Genomic DNA, 18293 nt, shown 5'->3' on the forward strand with positions numbered 1-18293 from the left:
AAAAAAAAAAAAAAAAAAAAAAAAAAAAGGAAGGAAAAAAAATAAAAAAAGGAGGGGGGGAGGTTTTGGGGGAAATTCTCCAAATGGAAAAGAAGAAAGGAAAAAAAAATCAGTTGTCCGCTTGCCCCGAACGATACTAATCCCCGGTGAAAATGACAAGTGATCAGCAAAGAAGAAGAGGAGGTCTTGATTGATAACCACAATCCACCCAAAATATCCTCGGGAGCAGAGGAAGAGAGGGAGGGAGAGAGGCGAGAGAAACTGCAGTGCATGAACGATCCCTGTGTTCCTACGAGACGGGCTCGCTCGCTCGCTCGCTCGGCGGAACGCGCCCTCCGCCGGGCCGGCAGGAAGGGGCCGGCACTGCCACCCGATGGACAGCGCCGCACTCGCCGCGCTGCGGGGGGAGCCGCCGGGGAGGGCCCTTCCGAAGGGATCCTGGAGAAACTCCTGGCGAGCGGGGCCTCCCTCCTTCTCTTGTCTCCCTCCGCCCCGGCGCCGCCCGCCTCCCCGCGCCGCCTCGGCCCGCAGCGCCGGGGCCGCTCCGCTCGGCTCCGCTCGGCTCCGCTCCGCCGGGGCAGCGGCGGGGGCACGGCCGGGAGGGGAGCGCCGGACGCGCAACACGCGCGGGGGTCAGCCGGCTTCGCTTCACCTCCTGCGCTTCATTTTATTTTTCTCCCCCCTCTTCCCCTCCGGTTTCCCAAGCGAAGTGTTTTAGGAGAGATGATACATTATCTATTCTTGGATTTTTATAAGGCAAACTGTGGGCCTCGCTGTTGCCATGGGATCTTCTTTGTGCGAACTCTCTGAACTGTGTGGGAACAGTTTTATTTCCTTCCCTTCAGATTTTTGTCTTTATTTTTTTTTCCTTCTCTTCTTCAACTCTTCTGAAGATATGTATCAAAATGTAACTGCATTATTGCCAATTAAGATTAACAGCAGCTGCAAGGTGCATCTAATTAGGAATGTTAATTACTTCATGAAATAAATAGTCATTTGCGGATGTTTATTATACTAAACAAATGTTCTGTAAAACATAACTCAAATTCTGACACTCCCCTCAATACATTTGTTCCCATTCCTGCACAAATGTGCAGGGAAGTAGGCACCCCTTCTTCCAATGCATTTACCTTCCAGGTGCACACACACAGGGAAGAGATAAGAGTTGCCTGTGCATAGGTACAGGGTCAGATGGGAGGCATTTTGAACTCTTATAAGCCATTGTATGGGGTGGGAGTGTGGAGGAGCAGGAAATAGCTGAGCAATGTGAGATAAATGTGTACAGTTACGTATCTGTTTATTTCTTTGTAAAACTCTCCAAAACTGGGACAAAGAGACTATGCAATGTTTACTTACCTCTTCATCCATCCTGGCTCCTTGTAGGGTCACAGAGAGGAATCCAAACTGCTGCAGTTATTAAACCCCCAATATCTTACAAGAGAAAGGAGAAAAGAAAAAGCAGCCCATGGAAGAATATGATTTTATTATGGAATATGATAAAGGATTATCGATAGGCAGATAACATGCCATGCAGAGTCAGTGGGTTGCAGGAGGGGTGGGAGCTGTTGCAGAATTTGTGGAACTTGCTCACACCCCACCCCACCTCGCCTTATAACAGAATGGCGTTCTTTATGTCAGATAAAAAAATAGATGAAACTACAAATGAGTGCAGGAACCAGAAGTCAAAATCCAGTGTTAAAACAAAACAATTAATGTGACTGGTTAAACCATGCATTCAGCTACTACTATGATGAGTGATCCATATGCGTGGGCAGGTAAAAGAGACATGAGAAACTTTATGGGATTCTCTTTGTGGATCAGTATAGGACATTTTATGTTAGCTAAGTGACTCATACCATATACTTTAGAGAGCAGGTTTGGGTGCTTGATTTAGAAGGCTGGGCATCCTAGCTGTTTGACAGAGTGAGAGGGAAAGACAGAGGGGTTCCCAACTTTGATTCTCACCATTATCCTTTGGGAGAGCTGCTTTCTCACCATGGGGATGTGACAACAGACTCCCAGCACAGGCACCTCCATCACGGGAATTCCAAGAGTCTCCCTTGTGCCTTGACAGAGCGACAGATGCTTGAGGCTGCTCATAGTCTGCAAAGGGCAGAGAGTAGGAAGGAGGTGCTTGGGCTAGACCTAACCATTTACCTTCAGTTCCTGACGCTTTACAGATTACTCTTCCTCTGATAGCCAAGTCATTTAATGTCTCCATCCTTTTGTTCCTTCTCTGTATAAGGTGAATTAACACTGTTCCTACTCATAAGGGTGCAGTGAAGATAAAAAGGCATTAATGTTTGTTAGGTGTTCTTACACAGTGGTCATGGGAGCTATATAAGTTCCCAGAGAGGCTGATTAAGTGGCAGAAGAAATGGAAAATGAAAAAGGGTGGAAGCCAAAAGCTGTGAACAAAATACAATGGAATTGCTAAAATGGCTGAAACCAGACTAATAACAAAGAAAAGCTGTAGACCATTCACATGTGCAGAATACAAACCACCTGTGTTCTTGTTAAATTTATCCCAGGGTTAAAGAAACTAGATTCCGTTCACTTCTCAGTTACTGAATTGCTATGAAGAGCAATGCAGTTGTATGGATACAAGCATAAGAGATTTTAAATTTAATTTTTTTTTCTCAGCCACATACTTAATCTCTAATTGACTTCATCCTCCCTTAATAGGTATGGTTTTTATAATATAGAAGGGGATCTCCTTTGTCCTCATCATGACTTGTGTTTTCAAGAAATTTCACCAAAGAGCATAATCTTGTCTGTTTTAATTCCACGGCGTTCAGTGCGTGCTGAAATGTTTAATAAGAATGAGTAGTGTATCTTGTACCTGAACCATATGTGTGATCTTGATGCTTTGTGTCCCTTGAAAAAAGGAAGAGGCACAAACCACATCCTCTTATATACCTCAGTGTGTTTCCTTAAGAGGACCATCACATTTGGCGTGTATTAAGTGAAACAGTGCAGTCAAAGTAAGCTTCCTTTTCTAAAAGTAATACATATCTAAAATGAAAGGGCTGACAAGAGTTTATGGGTCTGAAGAACGTTAACTTCATGCAGAATGCTCTTGGTAAATCCAATCTGCTTGAATGGGTACTGCCCAAGAGCTGATATCCACAACCCCCTTAGCTGCCAGGGGTTTTACAAAACATCATGGCCTCATGCATACTCTGCCAGCAAATCTGTCCACAGGACCCAAAGACTGACAGGTCTTGATTTCTTGCTACCTTCCTGTGGATTTTAGGTAGTAAATATTGTTTCCATTTGAGTATTTATTTTCCACTTCTTAGCAAATGCAGGGAGAAACAGGGTAACACAAAACACCAGCACTTGCACATTCTCTTGCTGAGTGTGCATACACAATAGCACTATGACATGATATGAATCTGACAGCATGGAAAACAAGCATAGATTTTTAGATTTAAAAAGTAATGAAATCACAGTTTCCAAAATATGCCTTCACTCCCCCACTAAAAACACCAAACAGAACCCCTGCTCATGTAAAAATCTGCTTCTGAGCCCTTTGGTCATGTAAACTACATCCTCAATCTAATCACTAAATAGTTTCAGTAAAGAAAAAAGATCAGCATTTTGCCTAGCTTTTTTCTTTTCCCCTTTTCAAAACACAATTGCATTGATCTTATTAGAAGTAGGTTCCCTTTTGTCCACTTCTGGCAGACTAAGTAGTCTTGAATGCTTCAGAGATGAACAAAGGAAAACCTGAAATATGCTATGTGATTAACTTCCTAGTTCTTGAGTTCTTGTGTATGTTTTATCTTTTTAAATTTTGTATATTTTACAGTATATATAATTGCATTTTATTTGTTGAGTGCTTTATATATTGTACCTTACTTACTACCATACATATTCTTTTCATAAGTCTAGGCAAGAGTGTTCAAGAAAGAAGATATTTTAGAAAGAATAATCCCTAATTCTGTGTCATGTGAAAATTTTGAAAGCAATTTCCTTTACAGAGGAGCCTGACTCTAACGAGCACATATCTAGTCAGGGAATAATACTCATCTAATAATGAAGAGATTTAATCACAAAAATTCTTGCTTATAGTTTTAATTGCAATTATATTTTTCTTTTCCTGAGCCACTGTTGGGTTTGCATGGTCAGATTTTGGTAGCAGGGGAAAGAGCTACAGGGGTGAGAAGCTGCCGGAAGCTTCCTTCGTGTCCAGCAGAGCCAATGCCAACTCCAGGATGGACCCACTGCTGGCCAAGGCTGAGCCCATCAGGAATGGTGGGAACACCTCTGGGATAACCTGTTTGAGAAGAAGAAAAAAACCAAGTTACTGTGCAGCTGTAATCACAGAAGAGCAGGGTGAGAACAGGTGAGAGGAGCAGCTCTGCAGACCCCAAGGTCAGTGGAGGGGAGCAATAGAGAGGCTTTAGTGGGTGGGTGGCAACCCACCACAAAAACATGCACCTTTCCCTAGGTACAGCATGCTGTGCTGATAGCTGAGCTGTGTTGTCCCAAATGCTACAGTTGCACCATGCTTTTCTTGTTGGTGCCATTTTTGTGTGACTAATTTGGCAGCTTTGTGCAGAGCGTGTCAGACAGCCCAGGCTATGTGGTCCCAGCTCTGCCAGGGCCTTGCTGCTCAGACAAACCTTCTTTGTCAGGCACTCATCAGCTGTAGGTGGCCTGAGCAAAGCATTGCAGAACCTATGGATGAAAAGTGACGTTGCATAAAAGCTAAATATCTTGTTACTACTTTAACACATGCACTTCATTGAATTTTAATGATTAAAGAAAATAAAATTTGCATATCTATATGTATATGTATAAAAATATAAATATAATATTTGAAATATATATATTAGCTTTGTTGTCCTTCAACTTACTGCTTTAACCTAATATAGCAAAGGATAATGTCAAGGTAATTAAATGTTCATCTCTTTCCCATTTTTAATTTTGTAGAATAAATGGTTACTTGTTGTTCCCCTAGTCTCTCATTAGAGTATCTCAAATGAAGATAATACCCATCCATAAGCTGCTTAGAACATATACCTCATCTATTTAATTAAATAGTACTCTATCACAAGATGAGAAAAGTAAAATGATCGGGTGCATTCATGCATTTAAAAAATTCTGTATGTTTCAGTTCAGAGTTGCTTTATTTTTTTCCCCCGAGGAACTAACAGAAGGCAGCAATAAGGGATTATTTTCCTTTGCGAGTCTGTTTAGTTTTAAAGTATTCAGTAATATAAATATCATCCAATTCCTATAAAGTCTATAGAAAGACTCCTATTGCTTCAGTAGGTGTTACAGCAGTCTTGCACTACTGTTGTCTAACCAAAAATCATATATTTGAGATTTTAAATACCAACATTATTCAGAAAAAAAAGTTGCACAAGAACAAGTGACCCAAATTATCAGAGTATTCCTTTAGGCAGTGATGTGTCCCAGCAGTGGCCAGGGCTGGATGGCTGCAGGTGAAAATGGCAGGGCTGGTGACAACAAAAGCAATTCTCATGTAATGCCCCTCCCAACTTCTGACAGCTCCCAGTACAGGGATTTTCACTTTTCATCATGAGAAAATGCTAGTCACAAATGTGAAAACTGTTAGTACTTAAGAGACAAATTGATCTGAAAAAAACCCCAAACAACCCAACAACCAAACCCTAAAGGAAAAAGTAAGACCACAAGCAAAACTTTGTTGAGTCATACAGCTGTTTTCTGAAAAAAAAATTAATATATTAATTTTTGTTTATTTTTTTCATTCTAAAAATTGCCAGAAGGTGAAAAAGAGCAGCTCCCATGGGCTGCTGCTCCCTCCCTGCTGTGCTGCTCCCACTGCCCAGCACACTGCCCAGCACCTCCTTCCCAGCCCACTCCAGCCAATGACCCCCTCTGTTGCTGAAAGCTTTTCTCAGCAGGACAGGGATATTTCCATGGCCTCCTGCCTGCCTGTGGGATGGCCATGGCTGGCAGTGGCAGGGCCAGGTGTCAGGGACCTTTCCCAGCAGCCCTGTCCTATCCATCCATGTGGAGACTATGCATAATTTAATAAATATCATTTCTATGCACTCCTGGATGTCTGTCACCACCTGCCCATTCTCGCTCTGAGATGTGGTATCAGTCCTGTTTGCATAAATGGGGTGTATGTGGTCATCATGTCATGAATGGGTGCATAATACAATTTTTTTTTCTTTGACTGCAAAGTCATTTGTTTGTTGGAGCATTCACTCCCTCACCACTGAAATTACTTCTGCAGCCTTGGTGCAGGTTGACCAACCAAAATGTGGAGTCAAGCAGGCCAGGAGAGCGGTGGGACTGCCAGGAGCAATAACATGCTCACTCAGATACAGCTCCATATGAGCAAGTTCCCAAACAACCATGGCTACTTTCATCCTGATGTACATTAAGTACTAAACTTTCATATATCAAAGAGCATGACTGACAAAAACAAAATGAAGTCCAGAAATTGCCTGTGTAGATGTAAACCACTTTGACAGGAACAGACTAAAATTTAACTGGTTTAATGTTCCTGAGTAAAAATATCCTTTGGAAAGTTATGAAGCAGAATAAGAGATTGCTAAAATCAAAGATGTGTGAATTATCTACCTCACAGAGCTAGTGAATCAATTACATATAAAGCTATGCATGTCAAAATTAATTAACCTAAGAAATGTTTATTATTCAGTGTGGTTGATTTTCTGCCTCCCCACTATACGCGCACACGTGTGCATAGCAAGGAACTTGATTTTGTGGTTACCAATGCATCAATTTAGCAGCTGCAAAGGTTTGTCCCAGTTATTAATATAAGTGATTAGAGTCATCTGCAGTCAATGTTTTGTAGCTTCATTTTGCTATTTGGATGCCATGGGGAGATCAAGGCCTCTAACAGACCTGGGCTGCACATGGGGGAATAAATTACTGAGGGCAGGCAGGGGAAAGGGGGAGGGAAAAATCAACATCTTTATTTCATGTATGACAGATCTTGATTGCAAAACCTGGCTGAGAAGAATGTATCAATACAGGTGTACTATGGATCCCCTAACTAAGGTGGGGAAAATGACCGTAAAGGAGATTAGAAAGATTTTGCAGGCAAGCAAAAAAAAATAAATTTAAAGATGATAGTGATACAGAACTTCACCTTGGGTCTTATGGTGGAACATGGTGATTAAAGTTTAGGACATAATAAACTCTTTCTCTTTGGAACAGCTAGAACTCACAAGAAGAGAAGCAGCTCTTTACCTTTCAACAGTGCTCAAGACTCAGTTCAAGAGCCAATTACTTAAGTACCACTGTACAATAATCATTGTGAGGTATGCAGATGCCTGAAGCAAATCAAAATAATCTCACCTTCTCTTACTGAAATATTGTTCTACTGTAAAGAGAGGCAATACGTAAATATAATGGAAGTTACTTAAAATTAACTTTAAAAAATACACTCCAAACAGCAAAATATCAGTTGGTGCAAAGGATGCTGTTCAAAGACATCATGTTACAGTTTGGTGAAAGAGCCCATCAGATCCTTATAAAAGGGCTAGCTTGATCCTGACAAGTAGTAAAGGGTCTTCTGGAGACTAAAATAAACCCCTTCTTTCCAACATGAAAATTACAGCCAAATAATTGGAAATGATATATAGTAAATTAAATGTAAAGCTATAGCAACTCAGCCCTGACAAAAAATGTTGAGAATCAAGCCACTAACAGCATATAACATAGAGAAAAAATATTTTCGAGCTCATTAGAAGATGGAGTTTGCCATCATTGATAATAGCAGATGATTCAGTAGGATGAGAATTAGCGGAAAAAACCTCCAGTCAATAGAGCAGTAACAAGTTGAAAAATAGTCAATTTATAGATATTGTTCTAGTACATAGGAGATGTTTTAGCATCTAAGGATGTTAAAATGATTATTGCTACCCTAGTTTAAAGTATTTTTGGTTTCACAAAAATCTTGTAGTACAAAGGAAACTATCAATATCACTATCAAAGTTTCTCAAGAATGTCAGATTAATATTAAACAATTTCCAATAATCAATCAAAACATCAAGAATGATTGGGACTAGAAAGGAAAACAAAACTGCAAAGAAGCATTATACCACAGTACAAGTCTATAGTGAATTTTTTTTCTGTAATATGATGCAGGATTGGGTCATGATGTCTCAAATAAAAAGTCTTGATTGGTCATTAGTATTAAGCAAAGTAACTAGCAAGGGAGTAGTCAAACAGAACATGTTTGCTCAGAGAAGTGGAGGATGAACAGAGCAGGCTTATTTGGTTTGCAAAATTTGATACAAAGAGAAATATGTGAGATCTGTAAATTTACAGTGTAAGGACCACTGTTTTTGGTACACAGGAATGAGGAGTCAGCCAGTGAAATTATGCTACGACATTTTCAAAACAGATGCATAACAAATAAGTAAATTGTATAATTCATTTATTGCCTCAGGACATGTTGAAGGCCAAAGTATAAATCACTTATGAAAGATTAAGTACATTCTTGCTGGAGAGCCTCTCTTTTGTATTAAACAATAATCTGACTACAAGTTCCCAGTCAGAAAATGCCTAAACTCTGTGCAGCCAAGGCAGAAGGGCACACCAGAGAAAGACAGTCTGCTTCACTTGTTTCTTTCACCCTTTGCCTAGGTTTCTTTTACCAGTCATTCTTAGAGATGACACATTGGGCTAGCTGGGTCTCTGTGCTGAATCTCCATGGATATGTTTTCTTGTTTTCTGTTTTATGGTACATGGAACTTGAAAGTTTGCATTATTGAAAGAGTTAATGCATATTATGCATGCTTAATGCAACACAGAATCTGGAAACAAATGACAAGGAATGTCATTTGCCTGGGTTAATGTAAAGAAATGTCATTTTCCATGGGTGTTTACTTCTATATAAAAAGGGAGTAAAATCTGCTACCAGGTAAGAATTCCTAAATTTATTCAATGCTTATGTTACAGGTATAAGTAAGCAGACATTATGATGCAATAGGAAGAAAGATGAGAGATCCTGAAGAAGCAGGAAATTCAGGTTCAATTTTACTTCTGCCTATGAGGCACTGTTAATAATGATATTGAGCCATATTAACTGTACCACTCCTTTCAAAATGGTACAAACCCCCTCACTTTTACATATTTTGCTTGAAGTTTTTTTTTTTTTTTAATCAATTTATTCATGGCCTACAACCTGTAACTTTACTAATAGAGCTTCTAGTATTTGAGGAAGGTTAAAAAATCTGTTCATAGGACAGAAACCTTCCTAACATCCCCTAGATCTGGAGTGACTAAAAATGTGTTTGTGGGTGATGGCAGCATGGCAGGACCTTTGTATTATTGGCAGCAAAGGGGTTAAAGGAAATGGGCTTTATTATGGACGTGTGGGGGTTCTGTTTCTTTCTGAATCTTTCTTCAAGTCTATACAAGAAGAAGAGAGCCTTAGTAGGAGAGTATTGTACCCTCCTGAAATGCTGTGTAGCTACAGGAAAACTTTACAGCACAAACAGATTTGAGGTCTCACACAGCTCAGTAAGAGTGCCAGCTTTTCCTGATGTGGATCTGTAAACAGTTCTGACTTTTGTTATCCATTGTGTAAAATTTATATTTCCCACGTCCAACATTTTCATCTTCTGGCTTTTTTTTTTTTAACATTAAATATTCTCTTGAAATAAACATCAAAAATAAATGCTACAATGTTAGCATGATTGTTACAGAAGGTCTGTGACAGCACAGAAAGCAAGCTGCAGACAATGAAAAATGAAGGATAGGCAATTACTAAGATTTAAAAGAACATTCCTGTATAACTTTCTTCAAGGGACCTGGAAAAAATGTGACTTTGATTTCAATGTGTAGTTTTGCCTTGCTTGATCTTAAAATGCCATTTTTTTTTCCTATGGCCTGGATTCTTTCTTCTAACAGGACAACAATCTGTCCCTTATGAGATCAACAGTGACGGCGTAGCATTTTGTGAAAGAAGAGAGACAACTGTCAAAGCAAAGGAGAAAGTTTTGTTTTCAACCATGAAGAGAGAGGAATCCGAGTAAGAAAAAAGAATGAAGGCAGAGGATAGTGGCGAGGTCTGAAATGAAGGCAATGTGATCTGAATGTTGATGAAGAGGCATTGACAAGATGAAAGATCTCTCTCTGTTGCGCTCTCGCTCTCTCATTTCCAGTGTGTAAAATCTGTCCTGTTGACACGCTCCTGCACTCTTTTTATATCTCAAAACTGGAACAAACAGGATTCACAATCAGTGGTGGTGACACAGCCCCTGTGAAATATAGTTGCTAAGGGAAGGGCTCAACACTCTCTCCCACTTTTTGCGACCCTTCAGTCCATGTAACTGGACTATATCAAGGTTTGAGGATGTTTCTCTGAGTAATTTAGACTGATTACAAATACAGGAGGTCCTTGAGGTACACACAATTCACACCCACTCTCCAGGGCATACACTATAGTTAAATATTCAGGTATTTCTTACTTATATGTAAGTACTGTGTTGGATGTCAGTGCTCACAGGAAATCCTGTTTTTCAAAGCAAAACAACAAAAATAAGCAGACCTATTATGTTTGAAAATAGAAGTTTGCCAAACTTTAAAAATCAACCCCCCCCACTTTTAATAGTAGACTGTCTTTGAAAAGACAGGTATCCGCTGAGGATGGCAGGAAAACGTAAAACCCCTCCCTCCAAATTATAATTTTGAAATTTTGAATTAAAGGGCTCTCAGGCAAAGATATGGGAGTAGGAATAACAGTTCTTTATTAGGAAAAATAAAATTAAAAGTGCAGTAATATAAAACAACACTGGCAGAGTCAGAATATGACCTGACACCCTTGGGGTCAGGGTGTTTGTAGCAGTCCCATTAAACGGTGGCTGCAGCCCTCCTGCAGTGCCAGGTGTGGCTCTGTTGAAGCAGTGATCCTGTAGAAAGGTGAAGTTTTTCTCTGAAGGTCCAGTGGTGGTGTAGATGAGCCTGGTTTTCCTCTGGGAATCCAGTGGAGAAGACAGCTGCTCCTCTGGGAATCCAGTGGGCAAAGGCTGGCTGTGGTGTTCCAAACCTCAGATTATATCCAGGTAGGAATGCTTGGCTCCTCCCCCTGGGCAGAGCATCTTACAATGGGATGATGTAATTTTATCAATCATGCAGTGACAGTCAATGGTCATTAACAGAAAATATTTCCCAGAGGGATGATTGGTTGTGGAAGAGATAAAGAAAACTGCCCACCTGCTTTTAACAGGTGGCTCAATTAGCAGAAGAAAATTGCCCCACCTCTAACAGGTGGCAATAGAATTCACACCCCCAGCCACATCTTGCATTTCCAACCTAAGACATGGATACACTGAGGTCAGCATAAGTTCTTGCTTCAACACATGCACTGGGGAAAGTGTCACTCTCCAGCCATCAAGCCATTGGTTTCGATGGCAGTTCCTTCCAAAGAATCAGCTGTTGCTGAGGTTCAGAACAGTGGGTATTCTCCCAGAAAATACTTTTTTTGCAGTGTAGAACAGCCTATAGTGGCAGATATCAGTATTTGTATAACATGGACCTAAATGTGTTGTCATATTGTGAAGTATGCAATATACAAACAAAATTGTGCCTTGAAATTAAAAAAGAAAAAATCTAAATTTTATGTTGTATCTGAGGTAGTACTGGCTTTGTTGTCCTTCTCTATAATGACTTTTTAAAACCAGTATATAAGAAGCTTTTTATTTTTTCCCTCTTTATAGTACAGCTGGAGGGAAATTGTGATTTCTCTGAGATCAGTGAAGAAAATCAAGGAAGCCAAGGTCCTTTCTCAAATCCTTCACTCTTTAGTAAAAGGCTTGTTCACTATTGTAGCTAATTTGACTAAGAAGAGTAAAATTAAATTATACATTTATCTGAATTATATATAGGAGTCATGAGGCTTAGTTAGTTAATGCTTCTGTAGCTCTTCATAAAGGTAAAGCACATTTTATTATTGTTGAATATTTAACAGCAAGTAGCATGCAGAACAGTTTTATTAGAATTTTTAGAGGCACTCCTGGAAGGCTTCCTTGAAATTCAGTAGGTCTTGAATCCACTGTGATCTATTGAGATGCTTGAATCAAAGCAGGTTTGTTACCTTGATGTATATCTGTGAGTATACTGTTATTTCACCACTAAAAAGAAAAGGTCGTTTAAATTTGCCCATGTGCAGTTACAGAAAATAAATATAACTGCTGAGGATGCAAAATTGCTAGGACATCTCAAACAAAATTGTTAGCTGGTAGGCAGTTGCCAGGAACATCAGACTTGTGGGTACTATAAAATGGCTGTAACCTTGCTTCCTGCTCTGCCATGTTAGAGCCTCAGAAATCCAAGTTTGCTGCTGATAGTGACCGTGCGGGAGCATGGATTTGTGGAAATGCATTGAATCTTGACTCCTCATCTTCTGAGAAATAAAATTCAAAATTAAGTATTCCACTGAGAAGCACAAATTTGCTCCATAAGAAATGATAACTGCCCAACCTCACCTTCATCTGCTTCCATGCAAAGATCAACATGTCATGGCACTGTCACTGCTATCACATCTTAATCTGATCACACCCAGGCTGAGCAAAAGGCAAACATTGCAAAAGAAGCTGATAATGGTAATTCAACACTAATCTGTGAGGATAATTAGGAAATTCCAGTCTTTGTTGCCAACCATGTTATGAAGATAGGGAAAATACAGAGAAAAAACAAGCAAAATCATAAATTAGACCAAGTTTCTTTGAAAATTCCCATTTTCAGTTCTGAACAGAATACCTGACAGGTAGAAGGACAAATTCAAATATTAGCGTTCAAAAGCAGAATGTCTTTGAATTATTTGCTGTTACGTTTTCAACATCAATGTATTTTATGGACAATTAAAATTCCAAACCAGGCTGAAAACACTTACTAACAATGCCCCATTTAAAAAAATAGTGCATAAATCACATATTAAAAATGTACATCTCTTTTATAACTGCATGTATTATTAGGGTTTGGTGTTACAAGCTGTTAATAAGCAATGTATTTTCTCAGGAGACAGGGGTTTGGAATTCATGGGTCAATGAATACTCTGTAAATTTCCAATAATTTTACTATCTCTGGTCACTAGTTTTACACTATATCACACACATTTTCATGCTTTGTAGTAGGGGCATCTTCCTGCTGATACAGACAGATACAACAGTGAATGATTTAAACTTAATTGAAGGATTACAGATTGAGAGGTTTTTTCAGGTAATTTGTTTCCTCTCTGCTGTTTCATTTCCCTGCAGTTCTTCCCCACAATAGCCTCTCTCTCACATATTTATTTTGTGTGGCTTGACATTAAATTTTAAAAATCCCACTGAAATAAATGACCAATATGTAACTGTCAGATTATTCTAGATCTGTGGCTTATGTCTGACTGCATATTTATGAATTTTTAACATGGAAATACTTATGGTAAAATCTCCAGAAAAAGATTGGGAAAAAAGCAAAAAACCTCCTGAAAACCAAACACCTAACCAAGCCAAACTTCAACTCCTATACAAATCAAAATCTGATTTAGTGATATCAGCAATGATGGAACAGTTTCAGGTGTTTCCACAAGGACACATATACATATACATATACGTATATATATATATATGTAATATATAAGACAGTCCCTTAAGAGAAAAAGTAAAACATTCTTAAGCTAGTCTTTGGTTTTAAATAGAGGTCTGACTGCCTGTCATTAATGACTGTGAAAACATTCATCTCTGTCAGAGGATCACAAATTGAATACTTATATTGGGTTTCAAAGATTTGTCTGAATCAATACCAAGACAACTTTGCAATGTATTGTAACAAATTAAAACAAAATTTATGCCACTGCAATTTGTGATGCTAACTCTGATAATTAGGGCAGAACTAATCTTCCATAACTTTAGGCTCTCATCATCATCATCAGAGCGTCATCATCATCCTGAGCTCCAGACTGCCTTTATAGGCAGGGGGAGAAACAGAAGCTGCATTAGAATGATTCAGCTCATTCTAGTGTAGACATCTTAAGTGAATCTCACCTTTGAAGGATCTATTTCACTCTCTCAACTAGACAGGAAAGTGGATTAAAAGCTTGGAAATAGAAGGTATATGACAGATGCCTAAGTCTGCATGAGGTTATTCCTGTCATTAATATGTAAAGAGGATATAAAATAATAAGCAGAAGTGAATTTCTAAATTTAGAAAGTACAACATTGCACAAAAAAAGTGATTTTTCAATGGTTACAATAGTGTTTGCAAGTAAAATTTTAGTAAAATTTATGCAGATTAAAATAAAAAACAACCCTATCTTTGTTGCCATGAATGCAATACAAGGATTCCAAGGGGTTGCTGGAAAATCCTGCTCACTTGCAGGAATAGCTTTTTACATAGCTAGGAACATTGAAAAAGAAAACCATATTTTTTGTTGGGTTCTTGTGATGCTTCATAATAGAGTACTTATACACACACTCAATTACTCTTTCAAAAGAGGAACTCTGTACTAATATCGTGAACTCTCTAAACACCTGAAGAGCAATTATGGAATTGTGACTAATAGCCATCAGCTCTAAAAATAAACCTAAAGGCACTTCTTTGTAACCCACAAATAGATCCCTTCTTGTATGTTCTGCTTGCATCTGACTTGATGATCAAAGCCTTATAGAAGGAACCTATTTATTTCTTTTAAAATGAGAATAAAGTGAAAATTATAATAAAGTTTCTAAGGAAACTCACTGATGAAATGTGCTCCAGCATCTATTGTGCTCTGTCAGCGATCATCAGTAAAACTCAGGTCAAAAAATGTCACTTGTCTTTTTCAGTGAATATTGCATCTCCAAATGGAGAGAAACAAGTGAAGTCCCTCTCTTTTCAAGAACAAGCTGTTACATATAGTTTCACTGGTTTCTTCTACTTACCTGTGGCCAAGGATGATAAAGCATATGATGGATGGTTTACATCGGAAAGTAGGTATTAAATAGTAAATATTTCTGGTTTTGCATGGGATTATTCCTTGGGGACTTCAACTAATTTCCTCTAAATTTGAAACTTAAGTTGTTTTAACTTTTATGGGTGATTTTTAGTTAGGGAGGATAGAAAATAGAACTGGAGAAAGACTTATGCATCTCTTATGCTTGCTTCTCAGGACATAATCCAAAAAAACCCCAACAAATATTTCTTTTCCCCAGGGTTATGCCACTTTAGCTAGTTTTTTTTTTTAATCACTCATAACCAGATTAAATTTTTTTCTCTCTTCTAACTGGCAAGGTGCTTCAATTTTCAATTGCTCAAGAAAACAAAATTGGAAAGTTTCAACAATATGGAATATTTATCAAGTCACTTTTCCCTCTTTTCCAGACTGGACTTGGGCTTGCACTTATAACATTTATTTAGCCTCAAAGATTAACACTGTTTGATTTTATCAGGCAATAAGGGTGTGACTGGCTTATAAAAATCTACCCATATAAACAAGGAATGATACTGGAGATTATAATTCCATAAAATGGCATCTAAAGGCATATATGGCTACTGTTTAATTGTGAAGAAAGCAGCAATTTTGAAGAAGTTTTATTGATTGAGGTTATTAATTTTGACACTTGTACCTGTAATTTTTCCCTGCAACCATACTTTTGGATGTTTTCACAGGCAAATATAAGAGAAAAGAACTCAGTTTTTAAGGGGAATGTCACCTTTGTCCATTAAAGCCAAAAGGAAAAAAAAAACCCAAACTTAATTAAAAATCTTTCCCCAAATTTCTCTCCTTGCCAAAAGGACAGCGTGACATATCATGAATAAATTCTTAACTAAGCTATAGTCTGCCAATAAAATTCCAATTTAATGGACACTGAAGCAAAGAAACATCAGAGCTAAGGTTGTAGCTCATTTGTTTTGTCAAGCAGTGGTTGAAATTGCTTAAGATATCTTTGAATTGTAATCAATGTCCTTTTCTCTTACAAATACACTTCTTTTTTTTCTTGTGGTTACAACTATTTGATCATTAATTGATTTTTTTAAAGGTTGGTTAATTATAATTTGACTGTTAATGGAGCAAGTTTAGCCTAAGATAGAGAGAGGCTCTTCAGTTATACAGGAGACAGCAGAGAAACAATGACTTCTTGTAAAAGAGGTGTGCTCATTATCAGGAGAAGGGCTCTAGAAAGACAGAAGGAAATTAAGGAAATTCCCAGTTCACATTTGAAATTTTTATAAATTAGAACTTTCTCCTTACAGTTGGGACTCCGAACAAACAAACACACACACACACACACACACACACACACACACACACAAACATTATTTCTCCATATTACTCCAATCTGATTTTTCACCAATTAGTGGTAGAAAGGACACTTTTAGGAGGACCTGCACTTTTTTTTTTTTGTGGGAGAAGCTGATAGAAAATTAGAGGTGTAACCAGGACTATGAGACAGAGTTATGGTGAGGGTACAGGTCATCTGCTTGCAATGTCTATCAATTATTTCTTAGAACACCTGGTCATAAAGAAAGTTAACAGGAATCATGTTGAAAAAAAGTACAAGGTCTATTTCAGAAAATGATTTGTAAGGTCTTCTTCCAACTTATTGAATGCAGAAGTGACATGATAACAAAGTGGCAACAATGTTGAAATTTGGTCTTTCCCATTAATTGTATTTAGAGTAGATACATATGTGTCCATTCCCTTCTCAGGCTCCTGAACCTTCAAATTGCTATGATATCTAAATTTTCAGCTGACTTTGAGAGTCCTGAGAATGCTGAAACTTTCCTTTCATATCCTTAAGGACATATCATATGATTTGCACCTCTCTTGTTTTGGTATTTTTTCATAATTACTGTGTGCTGTTCAGAAACTCCCATGTTTGGCTCTCTGTATTTAAAATGGAGCTGAAATTTGTTCAGAGACCTCTTATGTTTCACTGAATTTGCCTACAACTCCCTTAGGAGCTTCTGAATAGGAGGAGGGCTGGGGGATGACACCAGTATCTTTATTTGTACAGCCAAAATAATGAAAGAATTTGATGTCACCAAAGTAGAACCAAGTATTCCCCATGTCAGGTAAGCTCTGAGTAGGCAATCTCTGCTTACAAGAAAAGGATTTAGCCAAATCCTTATCACTCTTCAGCCAGCACAGGGTAACTTAGGATATTCTTGGCCCAGTTAAGCAGTCGTGCCTGCCCTAGATCTGGGGGAAGGCTGAAGCCAGAATGGGACTTCTCATTCTTGTGATATTTAAAATAAACTACATTTTGAAAAGAGGAGTTGTAACATTTGTTAAAAGGCTGTATTTGAACTGCTGAGCAGCAAAGACCTTTTAATACTTTTTTCCTCATTTTCCCTTGGAATTGTTAGATAAGAACAGGCAACAAAGAGGAGATATAAAAAATCCTTCCACTTTTCTGTGAGGCAGCGGGGTTGCCAAAAATTCATGCTCAATCCACCCCCAAATAATCCTCAGTAGAGCAGTCTTATTATCACTGATCCCTGAGGACAGCAGAGCTGAGAGGAAGGCAGTTACACAGAAGCTCCCCCTCCCTCAAGGTGTCTTTAGAAATTTCTCATTACAAGAACCAGGTCTGTGTGACCAGAGGATGAAGACAAAATGCATGGCTTCATTTGGCTCCATGCTATGGATCTTCCTAGCCCCAGGATTTGTTCCTCAGCCATTCAAATTAACATAGCATTAAATATGGCAGGATTATGTTCTATGGACTCATTAACACATTCCTCTGGTGCAATGGGAGACAAGGGATGCTTGAATGTTCAACCACCCGAGGCATGTATTAATGTGACTGACACCCCCTGCAATGTCTCAATACATTGAAATAAGACTCCTACTGAATACAACTTTGCAATTTACATGCAATTTTTCAAATGTACCATGAAAATATTTATCTTTTCGTCCCACCAAGTAATTTTCAGGTTTGTGATGGGAGAAGTTTTCTCTATAAACCTACAATTAGATTGTGATATTTTCCTAATTCATTTGCTCTTCCTTTATGTCATAATTTTATTGCCTAACTCCATGAATTTAGCAAAGCAAACTAGGATACTTCAGGATTTTCATTTTTTTTCCCCATGATGACTTTTCCTCACTGCTGCACTCAAAAACCTTTCAAAGGCAGGTTGAGATGCTTTCCAGATTCTTTATTGTTAGAAAGCCAAATGGAAAGCTGCTCACTGTTCCCCATTCAGTTTTTTAATTCAAGCAGCTCCACAGTTGTGTTTGCAAATACAACCAACCATAAAAGTGACTGTCCACCCCTGGATATCTATTAAGCCTACCAGCAGTGGAGGATGCAAAAACTTGGAACCAAAAGATACCAGCTGTA

Source organism: Agelaius phoeniceus, chromosome 2 (assembly GCF_051311805.1).
Source record: "Agelaius phoeniceus isolate bAgePho1 chromosome 2, bAgePho1.hap1, whole genome shotgun sequence".
NCBI classification, from domain to species: domain Eukaryota; kingdom Metazoa; phylum Chordata; class Aves; order Passeriformes; family Icteridae; genus Agelaius; species Agelaius phoeniceus.